Below are 23,982 nucleotides of genomic sequence, written 5' to 3'. Positions count from 1 at the left end.
TCTACTGATCCGCTCGGAGTAGCAAACAGAAAGGCAGATGGGCGCTAGCTAACTCGAGTGCCTGTCCTCACGGATGGGCAGTGGCCATGCTGAGCACTCAGGTGAGAAATGTCTGGAAGCCACATCCGGGTCCCTCAGGGAACGTGCCTCGGAGGACTCAGGATGTTGTTTGGAGACAGGAGCAACAGGACTGCGATATGCGCGTCACTGTTTCGCATCGCTTAGGAGAAGCATGAGGCATTATTCTAAAAGATTTTTCAAAAGCAAGCATATTACTGTTGTTTAAACAATGCCAGAGCTTTCCCTTTTACATGCTGATGGGTTTGGCTTTGTTCCGCTATCTTTCTCTTTACCGTTGGAATACAGATGCCTAATGTGAACCAGTGCTGCATTAGTTATTAATACCAATATCTTTTGTTTGGTCAAGTTCTTAGACTCAGGCAGCCACAAATAGATTAAAAACTTAATGAACTTGATATTTCAATTCTGTTGTGTGTTAAATATTCAATAGTTATAAAATAGTTTCGGGAAGAAATAAATGTTAGCTGATGAAATATTAACAACATCGTAGAAAATATGAAAACACAATTGAATGACAATGAACACGACATCAATACCAGGTCATGTCTGGACATTTTTGCTGCCTCTACATTATTTATTGTGGCTGGCACTGTTTACGTGGCCATCTGTTTCAACTCCAAAGTGCCGCATGCAATTAAGACACTAATTTACTCAGATGTAGAAAAACCTGAATGCATCCATCTTACCTTCCAACTATTTCCTTATGTTAGAAAATATGAAATACAAATTCCTTTTTTAGGAGGTGGAAATTATATGTAATCCCTGTGAAAGTTATCTTCAATTGTAAAAAAAAAATTCTGATTCCATTTATACTGCTTTATTTCCATGCCACTGGGTGTGAAATCTATGGTATGGGGTTTGCAGCCTATTAAGTCCGAAACAGAGCAGTGTAGGATGACAGAGCAGAAGCCTCATCCGGAAGGTTTTGAAAGTGCAAATCGAGGATCATGATAAAACCAGAGCTCCCCATCGCTTAAATCCACCGGCTGTGGGGTTGGAGTCAGAGAATCAGCATTTCTGGATTAGAGGTGCGCCCATCAACTCATTATACTAACCATTGTTGGCTTGAAGTCCCTCGTGAACTTGACCACTAGATTGGTATCTAGTACCGAGGTTGTAGGTTTTAACTGCAAGATTACATTTTTTACACTTACCAGAAGAAAAAGTCAAGCCATCAAAAATGACATCATTACATACACACCAAGCATGGCCTCTTTTTCTTCAATCAGTGATAAGCACATCTCAGATAAAGCTCCTGCCCCGCCCCCAGGCTCCCACTGTGCGCAGCTAGAATGGACACTCATGAAAAGAAATTAAGGTGAACGTAAGACCAGTCATTTCCCAGAAAAGATAGTTGGGAAATATTGATGGGTTACCATAGGCAATCTCACTCACACACACACACACACACACACTCACACACCACGTTCGTTCCATTCTGCCTTCACTGGTATTTCCTTGCAACTCATACCGCTCTGAATGACAGAGTTTGTACACCACTGAGGCCCTTTACAACAGTCTTTATTGTACTTGTAGAGTTTAACGTATCAGAAAGTTCTTTCCTATGTCAGGCTGAAATAGAATTCTTGTAACTTCAAATCGTAAGTCCAAGTTCTGGCTTTGGGGACCCCGCAACACCACCAGTCTAATGCATTGTCCATGAGAAGGTTTGTCCACTCTTTGAGGGAAATATTGTTATTTCCTGCGTGTTGTTGCTTGGCTTAGCCTTCCCAGATCCCTCAGGACTCTGTGATCCTTCATTACTATGGCTATGCTCTGTGAACACACACTAATTACTTCCCAATGCATCTCCTAAAACCTGATGCTCGGGGCATAAATGGAAATAGGCACAATCCAAATATACGTTAAGTCCAAAGATCCGCCAGCTTTCAACGGTGCTAAACATCCAAAGGAAGGAAACTACTTATGGAGCCTCGCCTAAAGGGTGTGCGGTCCATACACTCATTAAGTAAGTCTAAACTCTGTTTTTCAATTAAATCAAACAATTAAGAAATTCCCATAAGGTTTCTTTAACTGCCTTGCGCTTCGGCCCTGACAGAATCAGAGTAAATTGAAGAACATTAAAAGAAACAGCCCTTGGAAATTTGCCATTCTTTTTCCCCCTTATTTGTAGTTGAGGATGTTAATTATTATATCACCCCAGGTCCATTTGGGATACTGTATCCCTCTTCAAATTTAGTGCACGGAATCCTGAAGCCATATTTTTGGCCCACTTCTCGGGAGAAGCTCACACGTCACCCCGCACGCTTTGGGCGCAAGAGTGGGCCCTGGCTTCATCTCACTTGATGCCCTTGACTTCTTCGTTGATTTAAAAGAGTTATCCAAAGCAGCCTCAGTTTTTTTAAAGAACAAATTGAGTAGTGAAAAAGAAGAAAAAAAGCAACCACACGCCGCTTACAGAGCAAGACACTGTACTAGGTGAAGTTACCCCCTTTATTCTTACGAGGTTAGAAGGTGGAGTAATCGGATCAATTTGTGCGCATCTGGAAGTCCTGTCGATCTCCATTTCATTAGACAACACTGTTCTCCCCCAAGTGCACGTTTTTGGCAGTCGTTAACTAGATACTCATTGAGTGCTGGTGGCAAACACTCGTCATAACATGGCCCCTTCTGAAACATCACGATCTTGTCGGGAGAGGTGGGCAAGTGACTCATAAAGAGTCAGAGCGACACTCATAGGCCGGCAAGAAGAGAGAATGGAACAGGGGCATTTAGAAAGATTGGGGTAAGGAAGGTTCCTAAAGCTTCCTAGAGGAGGGTGTTTAGAGGGATAGGTGGAAATTGGTTAGTTCAAGAGAGGCAAGAGGGAAAGCATTCCAAGCAAAGGGGAGCAATTTCCACCCCGGGTTGGTAGTCAAAAGCAGGATCTGATTTTGGGCAGGAAAGCAGGAAGAGGAAATCAGTCTCCAGATGCTGACATCTGTCCACTGGAGGATTCTCTTTCCCTCCTCATTTCCTGCCTCTGTTTCCGGCATCGTTGCTGCTGCAATTCCCACCCCGATGTTCAGTGTCTTAAAATAGACGGATGATTTCTCACGACTCTGTGGGCTGGCTAGGCATTTCGAGGCCCCCCCTTTCCTGGCTGTCTCCTTGAGCTTCAGTCTCTGACACCAGGGCTGGGCTTGGAAAGTTCTCGGGGTCTCCTTCACCCCCCAGCCAGGCCACGCTGGCTGCCAGCTGGGCCACTTGGGTTCCTCCCACGTGTCCCTCACCAGTAGGCTAGACAGATCTCTTCTTCAAGGGCAGGGGGTCTCCTGGTTCTAAAGGCTTGAAGCGGGGAAACTGCCACACCTGTGGCAGCCTAGCTCTAGGATCTGCAGGGGGCCACCTGTCTGTGTTCTGTTAGCCAGAGCATGGGACAGGCCAGTCTGGATTGGGGAGGGGGCGGGAAGGGGTGAGTTCCTCTTATTCACTAAGAAGCACCAGGACCTCGCTCCCAGTGATGCAAATAATTACAGTGATCTTTGACCGCAGGTGCTCGTATTGCCACTGGTGTATGTGGGGTGTCATCGAGATAAAGCGAGACCTGGGGGATAATTACAGGAAGTTGTCGCACCCTCAGAAGTGAAAAGGTTTTAGAAAGGATAGGCAGAAGAGCGGCCGGAAGACAAAAAAAACATGTCCACAAAAATTGGCATTATGTTTTGTGGTCATTCACATAGAGAAGCTACTTGTTTTCATGTGTATAGACAATCAACTACCTAACAAAAAGCTAACGAAAGAAAATGTAACCTTTAATAACTGCTGCAGCTTAAGACAGAGCAGCATGTTTATCTATTTTGCTTATTTAAATCCTGTAACTCCTCTGCAAAGTAAATCTTATTGTTGCCATTTGTCTTTTTCTTTTTTAAATATATTTTATTGATTATGCTATTACAGTTGTCCCATTTCCCCCCTTCACTCCCCTCCACCCTGTACACCCTCTCCCACCCATATCCCCCCCTTTAGTCATGTCCATGTGTCATACTTATAAGTTCTTTAGCTTCTACATCTCCCGTACTATTCTTACCCTCCCCCTGTCTATTTTCAACCTACAATCTATGCTATTGTTGCCATTTGAAAGCTGAGAAACCTAATTTCTTACTCTCAATGAGCTAAAGCGGGAAGGAGAGTTCAGTCCTAGCCAGAGAACTGGGGCAAAGGAGCCCGGGGCCCTTTCCTGGGGGCCCGGCCTTCAGCCCATGGTCACAGAAAACACGCTACGCGGGGACTCACACAGCCACACGCCAGCGGGGGCGGGGGGGGGGGGGGGGGGCGGAATGCAGCTCCTCCCACAGAGTGCCTGAGTCTGGCAGTCAGCGGGCAGCAGGGGGCGCACCTTCAGGTTCACGACCAAGTGTATACCGCCCGCCCAATAGGTCACACCGGCTCTCAAGAATCTACCTACTGCTACAACAGGGCCTTCCTACTTCACGCATTATACTGTCCTGGATCTCAGGGCCCTCATTTTAAAATCTATACTTTTCCTAAAACACGGAAGTGCTTCCCAGTGGAAATCCCTCTCAGTTCTAAACCCCCAGGTAACTTAGAATGTGTTTCGCTAAGAGACATTTGCACCCGAAGTAATAGTGATAATATTAATTTTTAGCATTACATTTATGATAAGAAATGTAATTTATTATTATATTACATTATTTTTAATACTATTTATAATAAATGTAATGGCAATAAATATTTAATTATGTAGCATCTCTGAGTGACTCTAAAAAACTTCATGACAAATACACTCATCAGAAAAGATCTCGCCCTGGCTGGTGTAGCTCAGTGGATTGAGCGCGGGCTGCAAACCAGTGTCGCAGGTTCGATTCCCAGTCAGGGCACATGCCTGGGTTGCAGGCCATGACCCCCAGCAACCGCACATTAATGTTTCTCTCTCTCTCTCTTTCCCCCTCCCTTCGCTCTCTAAAAATAAATAAATAAAATCTTAAAGAAAAGAAAAGATCTCTGTCAAGTGGAGCTAACGGGTTTATAGGATGTTTTCCCTGTACCATCTTGTTTGAACAATATTTAAGGGGAATATTGTGCGGTAAGATGTTTTCAGAGCGGATAAGAAAACTGCCCCTAACTGTGTCCAAGGGTTTCTTCTGTATTTGAAAAATAATTATGTAACACTTCCTAGTAAGCTGACAGGTCCTTTGCCAGACCACTTCCACCTAAAAACATTACAAAAAGCAAACGCTGACCTTTGCTAGAACTGAACGCCCAAATTAAAAGCGTCCTTAGTTTTGAGTCTTGGCTCCTTGGAACGTCTCCAGGGAGGCTCCGCTTGTCTGCTGATGGAGTAGGTTAACCCGTCGCCCCCAAGACTGTTTGTCTCCGTGTAACTCTGCTCATTCATCCTCAAAGGCACCTTTCCTTTCAAAGCCACACAAGCAGAGACGTTTTTACACCGAAAGAGAATTAATCATGTATTTGTCACACTGCACACCGAGCAAGTCATTTGCTACAATGGCGCGAACTGCTAGCTGTACGTCCGCTCGCCGCAGTCGAGTGTTACAATATGATATTGTCGGGTGCCTCGTGGAGGCAGGTGGGATTGATGGCAGGTGTCCAGTTCGCCCGGATACAGCCCTCGACCTCAGAAATACATTCTAAAGGAACTCTAGTGTGAGGGCAGTACACTACATAGACAATCTCTTTTTCTATGTGTCTGTCAGTGGTTCTAAATGCATTTCTCTTGGATCCAATCCTGAATTATCAAGGTCATGGGGGTGCTAGGACTTGGAGAAGTTACAATGTGTTTTAAGTGATTTAAACTTTTAACTGAGATTTTCAGGAATTTAAGTGATGTCGTATTTTGCCAATTATTTTTTTTACCTTACTAGAAAATGAACTTTTTAAAAATTTTAATCTGTTTTTCTACAGTCTGAGCTACTAACTCATTGAAACGTCTGTAAGCAAATTTCCCCTCTTAGAACATGCCCCACGAGATGGCAGAGAAATTATCCGAAACAGAGTTCAATGAACTATACTTCTCTTTAAACAGCCTTAAAAAAGATATGGAAACGTGGATTTCAGCCAAGAGAAGAAGAGTAATGGGAAAAATAAATTAACTTTAGAAGCTATAAAGAAATAAGTACCCGTAATTGGTAGATATAATATTAGAGTAATTTGGAAACACACATTTTAAACATTATTTTTAAATGAGAACTCCTTAGAAGCTTTCTGCAACTATGGGTAGGCTCTTAAGGACACAATTATCAGACAATCATTTTCAAATAACTTTGTTCTCCCGGACTTGCAAGAGAAGTTTGTGTGGAAAATAGCGTTATGTCGCATTTTTCAGAGTTGGGGCACGGGTGGAAATTCTATACGGACTTATAACTCTCGAATAATTTGTGCCCTCTTAATGGGATACGACCACAAGCTTTTGCTACTGTAAGAATGTCACAGAAAGGCCTTTTGTTCTTGAACCCCTTGATGAGTAAAAGGCATGGATGATGCCCGTCACACCTGGACACTTCCATATGCGTCAGGGACAAATATGACCCTCCCTTGCACAGCCACAATGCAGCTAGCAAGTAGGGTCGCTGCCACCGATACAACACCCCCATCTCATCGGACAACTTCATCCAGCTTCTGCCAGTTCTCTCCATGGCCGTTACAGTCAGTGGGATCGGGCCAGTATCAGCTCTTATACCTCCTTGTCATTCACCTTTAGCTTTTCATTTTTACTTACTTATCGTTTTCCCTCTGGAGCCGTTGTTGGCCTTCCTTGACCCTAGCATTTTGAGTGTGACAGACGAATTGTTTTATGGGTGTCTCTTAGGACACATTTATCTGGTAGGCCTTCATTTTTGCTTTTAGGTCATACCGTTTTGGTGGGGGCCTCAGAGGAGTGCAGCTGTGTTCTTCCCACTCCATCCTGCCGGGCGGGACGCGGTGTCTGTCTGTCCCGTTGTGTCAGATGTGAAACTTAGTCCTGGGATCAGAATGCCCCTGCCAGGTTTCTCAGGGCACAGCAATCTTTCAGTCTTTCTACAGAGTTTGCGGCAAGATAATGGAGGCGGTTCCATTCCTCATAGGACATTTGCCCGCCAGTTTCACATCTATTTCACTCCTGTGCTGTGCTGTGCTGTGCTGTCCACTCAAGTGCAGGTAGATTCTCCCCACTTTCCTTCTTTCTTCCTTCCTTCCTTCCTTCCTTCCTTCCTTCCTTCCTTCCTTCCTTCCTTCCTTCCTTCCTTCCTCCCTCCCTCCCTCCCTCCCTCCCTTCCTTCCTTCCTTCCTTGATTCTATTTATTTAATTTTAGAGGAAGGGAAAGGAGGGAGAAAGAGAATGAGAGAAACATTAGTGTGTGGTTGCCTCTCACACACTCCGTATCGGGGACCTGGCCCGCAACCCAGGCCTGTGCCCTGACTGGGAATCGAACCATTGACCCTTCGGTTCACAGGCCAGCACTTGACCCACTGAGCCACACCAGCCTGTCTTGCTCCCACCTAAAACCCTCCGGCATGAACTATGGGAAAGGAAGACACGGAGTCAGGAGGAAAGGCAGGGAAGCCAAGAAGGGGACAGGGAAACAGCAGTTATCAGAATTGGGCTTTAAAAACAAACAAACAAAAAAGAAATGCTTGAGTTCTTCTTCCATGCTTATTGTGTGGAACTTTCTGGAAAAAAGATAACTTGAATGGCTATTTTTCATCAGAGAATACTACTCATGTGTGCAAGTATTAAGGAAAAGAAGTGACATAGTTGTCACGGTGAGTTGCCTATCTGTTCAGACTTCCCCAGGGAGAAGGCAAATTTCCTAATGTCCCTTCTTCCCTTAGCTAGCGCATTCTAGAACCATCTGTAAACCAGGGTAATGGTAACAGGACTACAAACATACTGGCTCTGTCTGACTTTTACCCTCTGCGGCCCCTGCTCTGTGATTAGACAGCCAATCAAATTCTCAATAGTTCATTTAACAAACTATTGGTTAACACCTCCTGGCATAATTCAGAGCATACTATGCTCTGGAAACAGTTTGGACTTACAGAGATCTCCGGATACTTCACATTAAAGACATAATCAAGGTTTACGATGGAAGACAGATCGGTATTGTTTTTTGGGGGGGAGAGGGAGAAAGGGTTCCATGTTTCTGTTATACTAAAAAAGTAACTTTTCTACATATCTGTTAAGTCATATTTTGCGGTCAGTGTGCTCTGTGCGTATGAAATCCAGCTCCGTGTAGAGACAATTCGTTTGGCTTAATTTTCAAGTGTGTCGTCCAGTGTGAGTGAAGGTTCATGTTCCCACGTGAGCCACCCAGCCCCTCAAATCTATAAGGTCATGGCCTGCTCTCAACTTTGAGTAACAATCAGCAGTCCAAGAAGCTGGAGCTATTTCTTTTTTTTTATCTGCAGGACACCAGCTATAATAGATATTTTGTTATTGTTAGATTACTTGGTTTGGGTTTAACCAATTTCTGAGGGGATGATAAATTATGTTTTCATAACAGCCTCAGAAAAAGGATCAGGCAGCACTGTGTTTCTTATTTGGAGCCAGTTGATTTTTACACTGTAAACATGGAAGAATTGTGCAGCATGGTGGGAGAAAATGATTTTGCTAAACTTGAAATTCTACTGAGATTGCTATTTCAAATAATCAGCTGTAGGGATATTATATGAGAATGGAAAAATTCATGCTGACTTGTTCTTAGCAGAGTTAAAAAACATTTTTTTTGAGTCTGCAACTTAGAGGAGGAAATTATTTTGAATACATGGCCTTGGGTGGTAACCGTTAGCAACAAAACATGGTTCATAACGCAGTTCCACTCCACTGGCTTCGGTGTGTGGAAAAAGTACCACCATTCTCTACTCCACATTAAGTCTAATTTCTTTTGTAAAAAGTCACACTTTATCATGTTCAAAAAACATAGTCTGGATATTTAGACAAATTCAGTTCATCCGATTCCAGGAGGTTCTGATTATAATGAAAAGTTATCTAAGTGTAGGATAATGAATGTCATAATTAATGAGTGACAATGAGTATGCCCATTACAGCTGAATGTTACATCCTCACATTGGAAGAAGCAGCGCTTATAATGAGAATAGTGGGGGCTATGAAGTATGGCCGTTCTGGTTTCTAAATCCCATCTCTGACATTTGCTGGCTCTTACTATCCTGAGGCAAGTTTCTTACCATCAGCTTCCTCATCTGAAAAAGGAATAATGCTATTTTCCAAGTAGGCTCGGAGTGAAGTTTCGTAAAGCAATGCGTGTTAGTCACACAGCGCACTGCCTAGGGCAGTCTGCGGTCGTATGCCTCAGTATGATGTCTCACTAATATTACTGACTGTGCCGCTTAGGAAATTATTCAGATAAAATCAGTTTTACAGCCAACTCTGTATTAGCGATATGAAATCAATCCGTAAGTTCTTTCCACTTTCTCTTTCTGCTTTAGAGGCTATAAGCCCTAACTAAACAGGGACTTCCCCAGATTTCTTAAAAGCAAGAGCTAGTCAGGAGACATACTTGTAGCTGAAGGGACAAAAGCAAAACATGGGACATCTGGAAAAAGAATCGTTTTCTAAGGGCGGACTTGGATGGCCCAGTCTTTTCTCTTTCCTCCTTCCCTTTTCTGGCATGTGGGTATGATGCTTGGAAGGCTTCAAGTTACCTTCGAATGATGAAGATAAATGCCACTCTGGTGGGAAGGGAAGGGAGGGAGAAAAAGTAAGCTGAATTACGGATGCCATTTTTGAGCTCAAATAAGAGAAACAACTGATCAGCAGTTAACTGTGGCTTTACTCCCAGATGCTCTTGTCCGAATGGCTTTGTTACTTTCAGAAATGTAGTCTGATCTGGTTATCAGCGTAACAGACTCCTCAGCTCACCCTCAGTTCTCTCTTCTCAGCACCATCAATAGGGTGAAGCACCTTATCACCTGTCCGGAGATCCTTCAAGATTCCCTTCTAAGCCTTTAGCTCCCTGTGTTCACTGATTCTAAGTGATGACAACGTGAATTTTACCCACTCCCAAACAGGACCCAACACAGGGAGAAGCATCACACCCAGACAGCCCCGATCCGTCGCTCCCCTGCCTGGGGCCACCCGGTTTACCAGCGGTGACGGCAGATAAGGGAGAACAGCGGTGTTCTCCCTTAGGCGGTGGGAAGGAGACTCATTTCCATTTCAGGAAGAAGGGGCGTGGGAGGAACCTGAGGGACTTGATCAACAATCCCTGGGTCTGGGTTCCGTATCTGGGAATTCTTGATCCCAGAAAAAAAAAAAAACAACAATGGCTTAATTCTTTGTTATTTATCACCAGTCACGTCTCTAAACCTGATACAACTATTATTTTGAATAAAGTGATTTATATAAAGACACCAGCAGAGTAGTTAACATGTAAAATATTCAGTGAATGTTAGTTTTCTGCATTGTGTGGCCATGTATTAGGAATTCATGTATACAGCCTTCAGGAAAAGATTTGAAAAGCAGATTATAAAATGTCTACACTCTCTTTTTACTAGTGTACTGTGGACACATGCACGCACCACATTAAGCCCCGATTTCCACACACGTAAAATTGTCATAGCAACCTGACTCAATTTGCATAAGAAAAAACGTGTGTTACTATTAAATGTAAACCTTTGAGGAGAAGCATTTAGTTCAAAGTATGAAGTATTTAATGAATTAGGCTTTTCTAGCCTAGTTTCAAAGAATGGGAAGGGTTTACAGGAACAAATTTAAAGGACACATGACCAAAAATTGGGGGGGGGAGTGGGGAGGGATGGGGGTGGGCTGGAATGGGGGTAAAAGGCAGAAAACTGTACTTGAACAATGATTAAAATAAAATAAAAAATAAAATAAAAGCTTTACCTTTTTTTCTGGTTGCCCCTTTTCATATAAGATGTCTGCTAAAGCTTGAATATTCTGTTATGAATTGCTTTCTTCTTTTTCCACCCCCCCAAAAAAAAGCAGGAATTCTAACCCTGTGCGAACCTGTAAAGGCTCTGATTTGCTCCTATTACAATGCTATGACCACACGAGTTTCCTCTGCTGTTTATCCCAAGGTTTTTGCACTGGTCACAGTAGGATCTAATGACTGGTAGATGATAGTGGACTGTTTTCCTCGGCGAAGGAGGAAAGGATTCTGTTTGGAAGTTGCAATCACTCTAGGGCAACACTGATCTCATCCCATATCATTCTAATGTGTCTAGAACATACTAGTGTCAAGCACATGCATGCAAAGAGCCACCTAACACATGAATGACCAGGCTGCAGAAGGTCAAAATATTTACCGTTAGGCGTCCTGGGGCTGGAGGAAAACAAGCTGTGGACATTTTCCTCCGTGAAAATCAGGGCAGATGTGACTCCGCCAGTTCAACCCTGTTCGGTTCTCTGAAAGGATGCATTTTAGCCGGCTCCTTCTCCTCCTGCCACTGAATGCCCACGCTAAAGTTCAGAGAGCCACCTGACAAAATTCTCCTCTTTGCATAAAGGAAAGGCCCTTTCAGGACAAAGCACTCAAAGCATGGCATTCTGGAGGTTTACTGTTGGGTTTTAGGTGTTTTAAATTACGATAACTACTTTTATTTATGAGAGAAGCAGATAGTTACATACATCAGAAATACATCAGAATGAGTTCAGACTAGGAGTTTTCATTGGTTTTGACCCTTCCCGGCGAAGGAGGAAAGGATTCTATCTGGAAGTTAGAATCAGTTGAGACCAGGGCTGCATCTCTGCGGACACTGGGTTGGATAACTTTTGTTTTTGGGAGGCGTGTCCCGAGCATCACGGGACATTGAGCAGCACCCCTGGCCTCTACCCATCCACACCACGACATCTCCTTCGACATCTCCTTACTTCCTTCGGTGAGAACCAAAAAACCAAAAATCACGTCTTCACACGTGGCCAAAGGTCCTCTGCAGGGAAAGCCGCCCTCAGCTGAGAACCACCGGTGTCGGTCTGGCATTTGTTTGTTATCGTTGTGTGTGTGTGTGTGTGTGTGTGTGTGTGTATGTGTGAACCCTCTTGCACTACTGTAGGTGTTCGTATCATTCTCTTAAAAGCTTCAAGCTGTGGGGAATCCAAATGATAAAAGGAGTAGGAGACTTGCCCGGGGCCATTAAAAAAGAGCCATCCTGAGGAGAATTGGAAAATCGTTCCAATCACAGTGACTGCCAACGACAGGAGGGTACTTAGCTTCCCCTCAGACGCACCTACGGCTTCTTCTCCCAGTTACTCTCTTTTCCTTCCAATCACGCCAACTCTTTACTACTTTTCATTTGCCCTCGCTGTGTGGCCCCTGTTTACTCATTGATTCACTGCCTGATATATTCTGCTTGCAGCCCTCTCACTCTGTGGCGTTATTAGTAGCGTGTCTCTTTCTCTCACTAAATCCCCCCATGGTGAGGATCTGAGCACGCTTGTGTGTTCGATAAGCATCGGTTTTACTGGGCTACCCGAGAGATGGCAGGTCTGCGCCATGGCAATGCCTCTGGGGTCGGAATCTTAGCTCCACGCCATGTGATTATTTTCTAGAAGCCGCCTGTGGTTATTTCTGTTTCAAAAAATATATGTATTTATGCTATGCTTCCTTCATTTTTAATGCTTATTTGATCTGATTAATTTCATTCCATGTATTGGGGTGACTCATGTTGGAAAAGAGATGCACGCTGAGTCATCACAGATTTAAGGTCATGTTCCAGGCCTACGTCTGCCCCGCCTTATTGTGTACAGACTTGACTTGGGGCATGACCTTTCTGCCACTTGAAAGCCCAAGAAAGGAACATCATTTTACCCTTCAAACTTGCAGAGGATCTCATGAGAAATGGCCCCTGGTTCTCTGGTCCTCTTCCCATGAATGTCTTTCTGAAGATCAGAGGGGGACTTCAGCGACCCTGCATGAGCTCACGAGGACAACGATACTTGACAGGCTGCTGTGTGATTTTTCTTAAAACTTTTTTGAGAAAAACCACCCGGAGAGGTTGCCCCGGTACAAAGGGATCCTGTGTGGGCTCTGCCTCCGCATCAGTGACAACACTGACCACACTGTGGACTAACTTTCAAGTGGTCGGAAAACACGAGGGTTGTGTTACCATCCGATCAAACATCTTCCTGAACACGGTCAGGCAGTCGTAAGGACGAACACCTCGGGAGCGGTGGTGACGGGAAGAGGCAGTGTGTCTGCTGGGCAGAACGTTCGATCTGGAAGAAAACGCCCAATCGAGGCACATTTGCCCTTCTCAATAACTTTATGTCATTTAAAAGATTGTGTAATTTATTCCAGGCTAATCTCTTCTTATACCTTATATCTATCTGCTTCTTTTTTAAAAGATTTTTATTTATTTATTTTTAGAGAGGGAAGGGAGGGAGAGAGAGAGAGAGAGAGAAACATCAATGTGTGGTTGCTGGGGGCTGTGACCTGCAATCCAGGCATGTGCCCTGACTAGGAATTGAACCTGCGATGCTTTGGCTCGCAGCCCGAGCTCAATCCACTGAGCTACGTCAGCCAGGGCTTCTATCTGCTTCTTTTAGTCTTGAAATATCGATGTAAATAGTCCATGTCCCTGCGGCACCTCGGCGAGGATTCCCACTGAGGCCGTCACTGGGCTACGGTGACCTGGAGCTGCACTACCTCCTGAGCTTTAACCTTCACGTTTGCTCGCAATGAGCAAGTCGGTTACTTGTGATGGGGGGGAAAAAGAAGAAAAATCTACATAGACATACAGATGTAGAGAAAAATTCCTTACATTTTTCTATCGCACACCCATGAGGAGAACTGTTAAACTTCTGGGCCAGAGGTGGGGGTGGCACCTGGAACTCGGAGTGCATGAATCTTTTGGATCCTTTTGGGACGCAACTTTGCCAGGTTCCAGGGACACAGGAGGTGTCCCTGAGTGCCCACCTTCCGCTCCCGGTGAGCACGGCAGGGAGGAAGCCGACTTCCCAGCAATCTCGTCTACAAGTTTATAGCCTGTTTTTCTTTGTATGAAACAATTTAACATTTATTCTTCCCATTAGAACCTCCGAAGAGTTCATGAAATAATTGGGAAAGGCGTCACCACTTTGCCTGAGTGGGGGACAGCGCTCACTTGCTCTCGGAGAGGAAAGGGCACTCTGCAGAGCCGAACGCCGTGGTGACAGACGCAGTGGGCGTGGGCAGGGACTTCCGTCCCTGGAAACTGTGGCAAGTGGCTAACAGAGAAGATACAAGGTATGAAGTTATAGTTCGTCCAAATATAAAGGAGAAAATACATTACCTTGTTCATCATTCCTAGCAAATTCACTCACTCACGGTGTTCTCTAATTCAACTCAAGAAATGAACATACATTTCAACATGTGTTTGAACATGTTGAAATGCTTCCTGCATGACGTATAGCATCATATCTATAAAAATATAAAAATGTATAGCTGCAATTATTTGAACACGATGTTTACCTTTTATCCAGTACTTTAGGCGGCACAGGCAAATGGAGAAGGAATATAGGTATTCTGTTCACTTAAGGGGAAAATCCAAGAGGTCTAAGGCCAAAGCATCACACACACACACACACACACACACACACACACGAGTATTCCTGTGTACAACATGAGGACTGGCCACAGTGACTGTTTGGGAAGATGCTGCCTTTGGCCGCTGCAGAAAGCCAGCTCTGGTTCTGAATCATAGGAGGGGCATACGAAAATGCAGGCGGTATCAGCCAGCTTCTCCGCACGATCTCATTGTTTATTCTTTTCTCATCTTCTGCCTCCCCTGTATTCCTCGCACACTTTTCCATGGGAAGTTCCGCTTACTAACGACGTTTCTTCTCCCTCTCTGTTTCCTCCCCCCCCAAACTTCCCCAATTAAACCACTCCAGACGAAGATAAAGGGATTTCTGGGTGAGCAGTTTGAACCAGGCGCTGTGGCAGGCAAGCCGCCTGCCCGGAAAACACGCCGGCCGGCCACACACTTGCAGTGCAGAGACACAGACACGAGTGGCACACGGCCCGCTTTCTGCACGGACGAGCTCACGGACTAGAAAACTCCACAGAACACATTAAGGATCACAAATGGAAAAATGCGGGTATCGGCTTAAATCTTGTCTCTGCCTGTTACAAAGTGTTACACAGAGGGCTAAATCATCTAAGTGCGAAAACACAGTGCTGGCCTCACACTAAATAAGAAAATATTCGTCAGAATCCTCATTACTGCCATCATCAGAATTACTGCCATCATTATTGTGAACTTAAAACAAACACTAAAGGAGTTGACACACTGAATTACGATGGATTCTCTTTACTATGTGACTGTAACTGTGTCCACGAATCAGTTACACACACACACAAATGACAAATGTCTAAATTCACCAAATAACAAGGCAGTACAGGTATGCAGTAGTATTGGGTTTCTTTTTCTTGGTAAACAATTCAGGATTTCTGGATGTAAATAGCATATACAAAACAGCCCCGGGGTCAGTCTTTCCAATCTTCCTACTAAAACATCTGCAGAAACAGAACAAGATGAAACTCAGAATCCTGAGTAAAAGCAAAATTGCCTACAAGGTCTTGGCAGAATCAGGGATCATGTTTTACTAACTTCCTAGGGTTATGAAGATGAACTGAGGGGTGGCGGGGGGGTCTTTCCTCGAAGAAACCCAAGGTCCTCATCAACCAGAAAACCCATCAGATTCTATTTGTCTTTGACCTCACTGCTCAGATGAAATGTCTCTTTATCAGGGAAGACATATAGTCTCCCAAATAATGAGTCCCTTGATAAAACACTGTTTCCTTAAGACTGCTTATCTGAGTTTTAATTTATATCCATCTGTCTCACCCTCTTCCTCCCTCTCTCACAAAGTTCATGTTCCTTTAGCAGCAAGAGGAGAATCTAATTGTCCGCCGTCTTTCCCCCAGGGCCCGGTGCGCAGCCTGTGCAGAACCAAAGCGCAAACAGTGTTTTTTTTGGATGATCAATGGCTTTCTTCCCATCAAACATCCTTCAAAGAGAAAGTCAAAGAGCCACAGAAAAAAGAACGGAATAACACACTGCATCTCAAAACTGATTAGTGGATTCAAGGTAAGTCTTTCAAAAATCCTGGCAGTCTTTCTAAAAAAATGACAAGCTGATTTTATTAAATAAGAGCAAATGGAGAAGAATATCCTAGAAACTCTTTAACTGGGGAAAATATACTGGAGGGAACAACCATGTCAAAATTATAACTATAATAATTAAGACAGCGTGGAACTGGCACACAGATGGGCGGACTGATAAATGACACAGAGCAGAAAGACAGACACAGATCCACACGTATACAGAAACTTAATTACTACAGAACTGGCTTTATAGAACAGAGGGAGAACATGTGGACCTTCAGATACATCTAGGAAGCAGTTTGTGTCGATTTAGAAATGTAAAGGTCTTGAATGAAATACCTCCATCACTCCATATAATAACAGCAATTTTAAATGGAATGTGGACCACGTTAAAAGGCAAAATTAAGCTGAAGACGTTGAGGGCCTAAGGAAAAAGAAGTCAGCCCTCATATTAGAAGTGCAAATATCAAACAAGAATAATAAAAATGATCTATGTCTAGACTACTTACCCCAAAGAAACACATTAAAAGCTAACGAAGCCAGTGTATACAAGTGGACTAGCTACTGTGCAATACCAGTGACATTGAGAGTAAGTGTCTCATAAGAAAAATGCAGTTCTGTGAAATATGAAATCTGATGAGCAAATTTAATTTGCCAATTAAACTGTAATTCATAAGTAAGGGAAAATAAATTCCTATCTGGACATAAAAAACAGTAATATAATTTAGCCTGTACAGACTTTCATTACAATTTTACAAATATTCAGTAAGAAGAAATGTGAACCCCTGGGCAAAAGATGGCACCTAGAAAAAACATTGAGAATAAATATTGATAAAAATATATTAGCATGTTTAATTAACTCAACAGTAAAGAAATAATAGTTTGCACTTTTGTGATACTGAAACTAAATTTGACAGAAAGTTTGAGGAAAAATATGGATGCAGATGAAGGTAAGTGGAGTAAAAATAACTCATACAGTTAAAGACAAGTTTTTTGTGCCTAACATTCACTGTCTGCTTTGTCCTCAGTAAACTTGCCCCAGCCACCAGGAATTGAAATAAGATGCTGTATTATGTTTGATCAGTTCACAAGGGTAGTTGTGAGTGTTTGGTGCCAATATCATATGTGCAATAGAGCTTCCATAACCTGGAAATAGTTGAATTAATTCAATCCTTCTATAAACTGTTTCATTGCCCCACCCTTTATTATAATAAATCTATGAACATTTTAAAGGGAACCCTGTTTCTTATAAGCAGGTAAAAGGAAAGGGTTGTTTTAGTTTTTGGCAAACTGTGATTGCCACGCAAACCACAACATGCCAATTAACTAGAACACGCCAGCGCATTAGAATGCAAAGGAGAGCAAAGCCGATGGTGAGAGGGGACTTTGGGAAGGCAAATGCTTCGTTGTTTTTTTCTTTAATTGAAATGATGGGGCTCATCAGAATTCCATGACGGAACTAGTGAAAAGTTGAACCATCATTACTGTCCTGAAGCTGAGTCTGTTTTTAAACGAAGTCTTCACGTACTTCATTCTGCGATTATCTGAGAGTTTAAACAATACATCTGACACTAAGTATGCAATTGTTTTATTAACGTGTATAAACCTCTAGTTTTTATTTAATGCCTACTCTCATAATGGACTCGAGAATTTTATTTTCCTTGAGAAATATGCATGTTCTTTTCAGGTGCGCAACAGCCAGTTAACATTCTATACCTGAATACTCACAACTGAAGGATTGCTACTCCTGTCCTTATCCATTGTGCATTTAGAAATCTTAGATAAATGTCGCATTTATTCCGGACTAGTACACTGAGATATATGGTTACTTTATCACTCGTGAAATCATCAAGGACTCAAGAGGAAAAGCAGTAGATTAGGATTAATAATTTATATGTGAAACTTGATTTACATTCACCTACTATTTTTCTACTCAATGAAACTGCCTATGTTTAAAGGTACTGCTAGTGAAGATAGATTCACTTAAAGTAATGCTGATTCATAAACACTTCAGTGAGCCAAAAGTATAATTTAACAGCAATAGAAGTGGAGCTTTGAATGGAGCAAAGGAGAAAATTGTATTATGAAAATCCTTGCCAAGAAGGTGAGTATGTTCAATTGATTCACATTTCTTGGGACATTTACTCAGAAGTATCCCATATTTTTAAAAATCAGGTCAACTTTGTTATTGCATTAATGCACTTTTGTGATTAATTTTACTAATGAAGAATATCCATTTTCACAAAGCATGCGTAAAAATATATCACTTTTAGAGAGAAGAGATTTTCAAGGTCAATTGAGTTATTAAATAACACAGAATGGGCTCCTTGTATTTTTTAAAAAAGAAAACTTAATTATTCTGCCAATAAGAAAAACAAAAAACATTTTAGTTTTTACCTGATTACAGATTTTAGCAGCCTAATGGATAGAAAAATAGATTTAGCTTGGTATTTCAATTATAATAAGAAATTAGTCTTCTATCTTAAATATGTGATTGAGTCTACTCAAGACTGTCATATTGAGTATCTAGTCATTTTTATTCAGACCTGAAAAAAGGCTAAAATAACATGGTTTTTCCTACTTAATTAGTTGGACCTAGACAAACATCAAATCAAAACTTTCATAAATAGCATGCCATGATGTTATCTCCCAGATACAAAATGTGTTCTGCCAAAAGAAGTTAATAAATGAGAGCTTAAGATAAATTTTCGTTTCCTCGCAGTGATCCTTACTTGTCGTGATTCCGTAGCTGATTCAGTAAGTATTTATGGAACACATACTATGCTCAGAGAACTCTCCTTGGTCTTACACTATATATATAATTAATTTGTTTGTTTTTCAGTTTTTACAGTCATAGATCCTTTTTCTTTCTTTTTCAGAATTAATGTGAAAGGTAAGACAAGAAAACACCAACTACATATAAATCCCTGGGACATAAACGTGCAGCTGGAAAAGCCTTCTCTTTGCCCACAGCCCAGAGGGCACGGCGGAGCCCTAGGTATTGACCAGAGGAGTCCTGGCTCTCTCACTCCCTAGTGCTCAGAACCTGGGAAAAGCAGAACCTGACATTTTACGTGAGTTCCTTTCTGCTACAGAGTCGAGCTTTCGTTTGGTGCAATGGAGACCAGAGTCTTTCCTTTCCAAAGGTAAATTATGAATCAATTTCTTTATAATTCAATCAAATCAAATCAAAACAAATAACAGTAAGGAAAACAAAACAATTTTTGAATTCCCCAAATGTTAATAGATTCCAAATATAATACTGGAACAAGTAATGTGGTTCCAAATCTCAGCATTTATAGTCTCTTAACCAAATATATTTGTTAATTTAAATTAAATGTTCAAACTCTGCTAGAAACACACACACAGTATAATAGTTTACTTGAATATAAACATTCATGGTCCATTGTTTTTTTTAAAGAATCCTACGTAAGTGAGTTACTTTATTGGGATTTGGTATTAGTATGCTTTGTGAGATCCTTGACAGTTTAAAAACTTTAAAATATCGGCATATAAAAATGCATCTAATGCACATATATGAAACTGAGAATTATATTAAAATTATGTTTGCCATAATGATTCCTGACATTTGTACTGAAACTTACAGAGCCTTAATAAATAACCTCATTTGACTTTTACAAGTGCATTGTGAGGTATGCAGGACAGGAAATAGCCCAGGAAACAGAGGTTAAGTGGCTTGTCCAAAGTCCAAGGATTAAGTAGCAATAAATCCAGAAATCAGGTTTTTCATATAAGGTCATTGCTGCTTCTACACTGATACTTTAATGGACCTGACACACACAAAACTTTATTAATATAATATAATATAATATAATATATTATAATATAATATAATATATATAATTTCCTTATAAATAAAACACTTCCCTCAAGAAAATTAAACTATTTTTATTCTAGAAGACAACAAAAACTAGAAATATTAGTTTGCTAAAAACTGCTAATATTTTAATATTTAATTCCCATTCCTCTATATGATATATATGTTTATATATATAGTTGTCTTTAATTAATGTAAGGAAATATATTGTATTCAGTTGCATAATAGTTTAAATGCTTTGGAATGAATCACCTTGCTGTTACCAAAAATCAAATCTGGATCCAAATCCGGGTCAATGTCCTCTATGCGTCCTTCCTTGAAGGACACCTCACTGTTCCTGCATTTTTTCATCAAAATCCAAGTCGGAAGCCTCTTGGGCCATGCTGGCCCAGTGCGAGCTCACTGTCCCCTGGTCCTGCTCTGGCAGCAGCCCTGCCCTGTAGCCCGGGAAGCTGCCTCCAGCTCAGCCTTTATTTGCATCCACGGCTCTGCTCTCAGAATCGCTCCCTCTTCAGTTTATGCCTTCTCTGTCGCTTCTGGTCCAGGCTGGCCATATCTGCTGCTGCTGCAAAATTCTCAACACCTGTCGGCCTCTTGTGCCACTCACGGCCGTCTGAGTCAAGGTCAAGTGGGTCTTTGCAGATCTCCTCTGGATACCAATATCTCTAGTCCTGGCTTCTGCTGAGATGGGATTGGATCCCTGATGCACAGGCTAAATCTTTTTCCCTAAGGTTTTCCAGCAACAAATTTGGTGTTTTCTCCAGAGCATGCTTTCTCATTTTTTTTTCCAATATGGAAAGATGGAGAATTTCCCCCAAACTTTTAAAGTCTTTTATTTTCCATATTATATTTAATTGGGCATGTTTTTTTGAACTAAGTGTGAAATACAAGCCTAATTTTGTTTTTGGACATACAAATTGCCAATTATTATAGAACCATTTAATAAGTAGTTTACCAATCATGAACTACTGTGCAGCGCTCTCGCTGTCTCACGTATATTTTTTATGTATGTTTGGTTTGTTTCTAGGATTTCCTCCTATCTCCTTGTTCAAGGCAATGTCAAAACCATACATTAAAATATATCTCGATATCTGGTAGATTAACCACATCCCCAATGTATTGTTTATCAAAATTGACCAGCCAGAATCTTATCTTGTATTGGGCGTTTTTACTCCCAATACAAGAATATAATAGAGCAGGTAGTAAGGAGGGGGGTGGCGTCTGTTAGCTCCTGTGTATGAGACTTTGCCCCTTTCCTAAACCTGCCGGTTCATCGAGACTTGAACTATAGACAGCCTTTCTCCAGGCTCTTTCTCTGGCTCCTGCTTAAAACCAGAAATTCTGCATAGCTCCTGCTGCCTGACTTCTGCTTCCCTTGGAGACTCTTCATCGTTTGTGTCTGAGAGGAGCTACATTCCCAACTGCCTCCATTCCTGAACCCAGACACCCACAAGCCCAGCACCTCTAGAAACCCATGCCTTTGACTCCCCCCATGTCTTGTGCACGAATAGGTTTTTCTTTGTGTGTGAGTGCTTTTAGAGTTGGGAAGAGGGTGGAAACTCAAGTGTTATTTTAAATGTCTATTATACTAGAATATTAGCCGTGTTCCTTTCCAATTGCTGAAGGGCAAATAGAAAAGAAAATGGAAAGAGAGAGGATGTATTATGTAAGTACACATGAAACAGTTCTGTGATAAAAACAGAGATGGTCAGGTATGAGTACTCTGAAAAAGAAGTCGGAGAAAGAAATGGACCGATGGTCCTTGGCAGAGCGAAGTTTCGGAATAACACTTCTGTGTCTTCCTATGGTAAATGCCTACTTTAATGAGTGTTTTATTATCCACTAAGACTGAATAATACGGCGTTCATAAAAGAAGAGCTCAGAGCAGAACATAATGACGGATTTTCAGTAAACAAGAACAGGTTAAAGAGAGTGATGGAAACTAAAAGCTAAATCCCACATGCATTCAGCCAAGAGCAGGTCAATCTTCAGTCCTCAACATCCCGCTCCTGAGCTTTCAGAGCTGTGAACTATCATGCAATACAGGCTGGTACAGGGAGGCTCTCGTTACCTACACAGTGACAGCCTCGGGACGCCTGCATTTGCACGCCGCCTGCACTTGCACAGATGGGCACGCCAGAACCTCTAATGGATTTTCTCCACTTGTCCCACAATAATAGAGAATTCAGGAGAGTTGGGGGGCTTTGGAATATTCACTTTTTGTGAATGTCCGTAAATACGTATTTGCTACTCTGAACATTATAGATGAGGGGTCCACATGCTAAATTAAACATTTGCAAAATAATGTCACTAGGCTTTCGGAATTACAAAATGTGGGCATTTTGGTGTTCTAAGTTCCATCATCAAAGAAAGTACAATTTGTATTTACTTTTTAAACCCTATTTTAACAACACAATTTATTACAAAAATATGTACAAAGAATAAAGTTGTTTCATGTTCCACTGTAAAGTTTTGTCTCTTTTACTCCTTTGCCCCCCTCCCCGCATTCACTTCCTTACAGGATAAACTTGCTTATGGATTGATTCCAGTTTGCTGGGATGTAGTGTAAGCAATATTTTAACAGGCAAAGCAAGGGCAAGAAGTAGAGCATTTGCTCATGGTAACTTGGTATGACACTGCCTTTTATCTTCTCTGGAAAAGCTGGACCATCTTACAAGCAAAATAAAATACACAATTTGAAAATAAAATTTGTAAAATATACCTTTTTATATTGTGTGTTATATGGCTTAAACCGTCATTAAACCTTTAGTTAGTTTTGTTAGACCAAAATTAAATTTCATACATCTTTATGGAGCTTGCGTTTAAAAACCTTGTGCCTGACACAAGAACTTGCACCCCCCCTCCTAACACTTCATTAAGATCATATAAAAAAAAGAAAAGATAGAAACCAATAGCAGCAGAGTCAGGACAAAGATTTCCAGATTTGGTGAAATTAAAAGTTATATAGTGGAGTCGGCCAATGAAAACAGAGGTGAACAAGGTGGTAAATGAGCAAGTTCATGAGCCTGCAAACTTTTGGCCTTTGAGCCAGAAAAAGTGGAGGAACCAGGGGGAAAGGGTGGAGAGAGAAAAGATCGGAGATGAAATGGGATTAATAGAGAGTTGCCTTGTTTGAATAGACAATTGATCCTTCGGCCTAAAGCGTAGCGCGGAAGCCAGGTGCTCACCCGTGGGCGGGCCAACTCAAGGCTTTGCAGAGGGGAATGCGAGAATAAGAGTGTGGGTGCTGGAATTCAGAAGACAGTAAACCCTCCTCACCATTTCCCTTCTAGCAGTGAAAATAAGTTCCTTCTGAATGCTCTGAAAAGAAGCATGTCTGTAAAAGAAGAAAAAAGATCACCATATTCTTAATTTTAAAAAATTGTGGATTACAAATGATCAGTAAATGCTTTCTAAAACATTACCAGCATATATAAAAGTTATTTTTGAAATTTATCAGCATATTACAAGGTAGAATAAGAAGAAACAGAAAAAAATGACTTCGGGTAAATATATGTATTCAAGGAGATCATATAAAATATTTTTCAAAAATGTATTAAATGTATCTCAAAAAGTGCAAAGTTACGGCACACTCAAACAGAAGCGGTCATAAAAGAAGAAATAGCTCTTAAAGCAAAAGGTTTGCTGAAATAAAGTTATACAACAGTAATAAATTGAGTTTACAAGATAAAGTCATAAAAATATCCTGAAGAGTAGAGCAGAAAGACAGGAATTTATAAGTGTAGACTCAGGATAAAGTCATCGCAGGGCAAATGTCCACCAAGTAGTAATTGCCACTTCAACTTTGGAAACAGTAAGTGGAAGAAAAATTATATAAGAGATAATGGGATTCACCCATGAGACATCTGGTGGGGCTTTGTTGATTTTTTATTATTGATTTATACTTATTTGTTACTGGCCGCCCAGGTTTTTTTTCCTTTTTCTTTTTTTTCTTCTTGATTCGGTCTTGGAAGGTTGCATTCTAGGAATCAAACATTCCTTCTAGGTACCAAATGATGGCAAGAATTTTATAAT

This window comes from Phyllostomus discolor, chromosome 15 (genome assembly GCF_004126475.2).
Source record: "Phyllostomus discolor isolate MPI-MPIP mPhyDis1 chromosome 15, mPhyDis1.pri.v3, whole genome shotgun sequence".
Classification (NCBI taxonomy): domain Eukaryota; kingdom Metazoa; phylum Chordata; class Mammalia; order Chiroptera; family Phyllostomidae; genus Phyllostomus; species Phyllostomus discolor.
The sequence above is the reverse complement of the archived record's forward strand: the minus strand, read 5'-3'. Positions refer to the sequence as shown.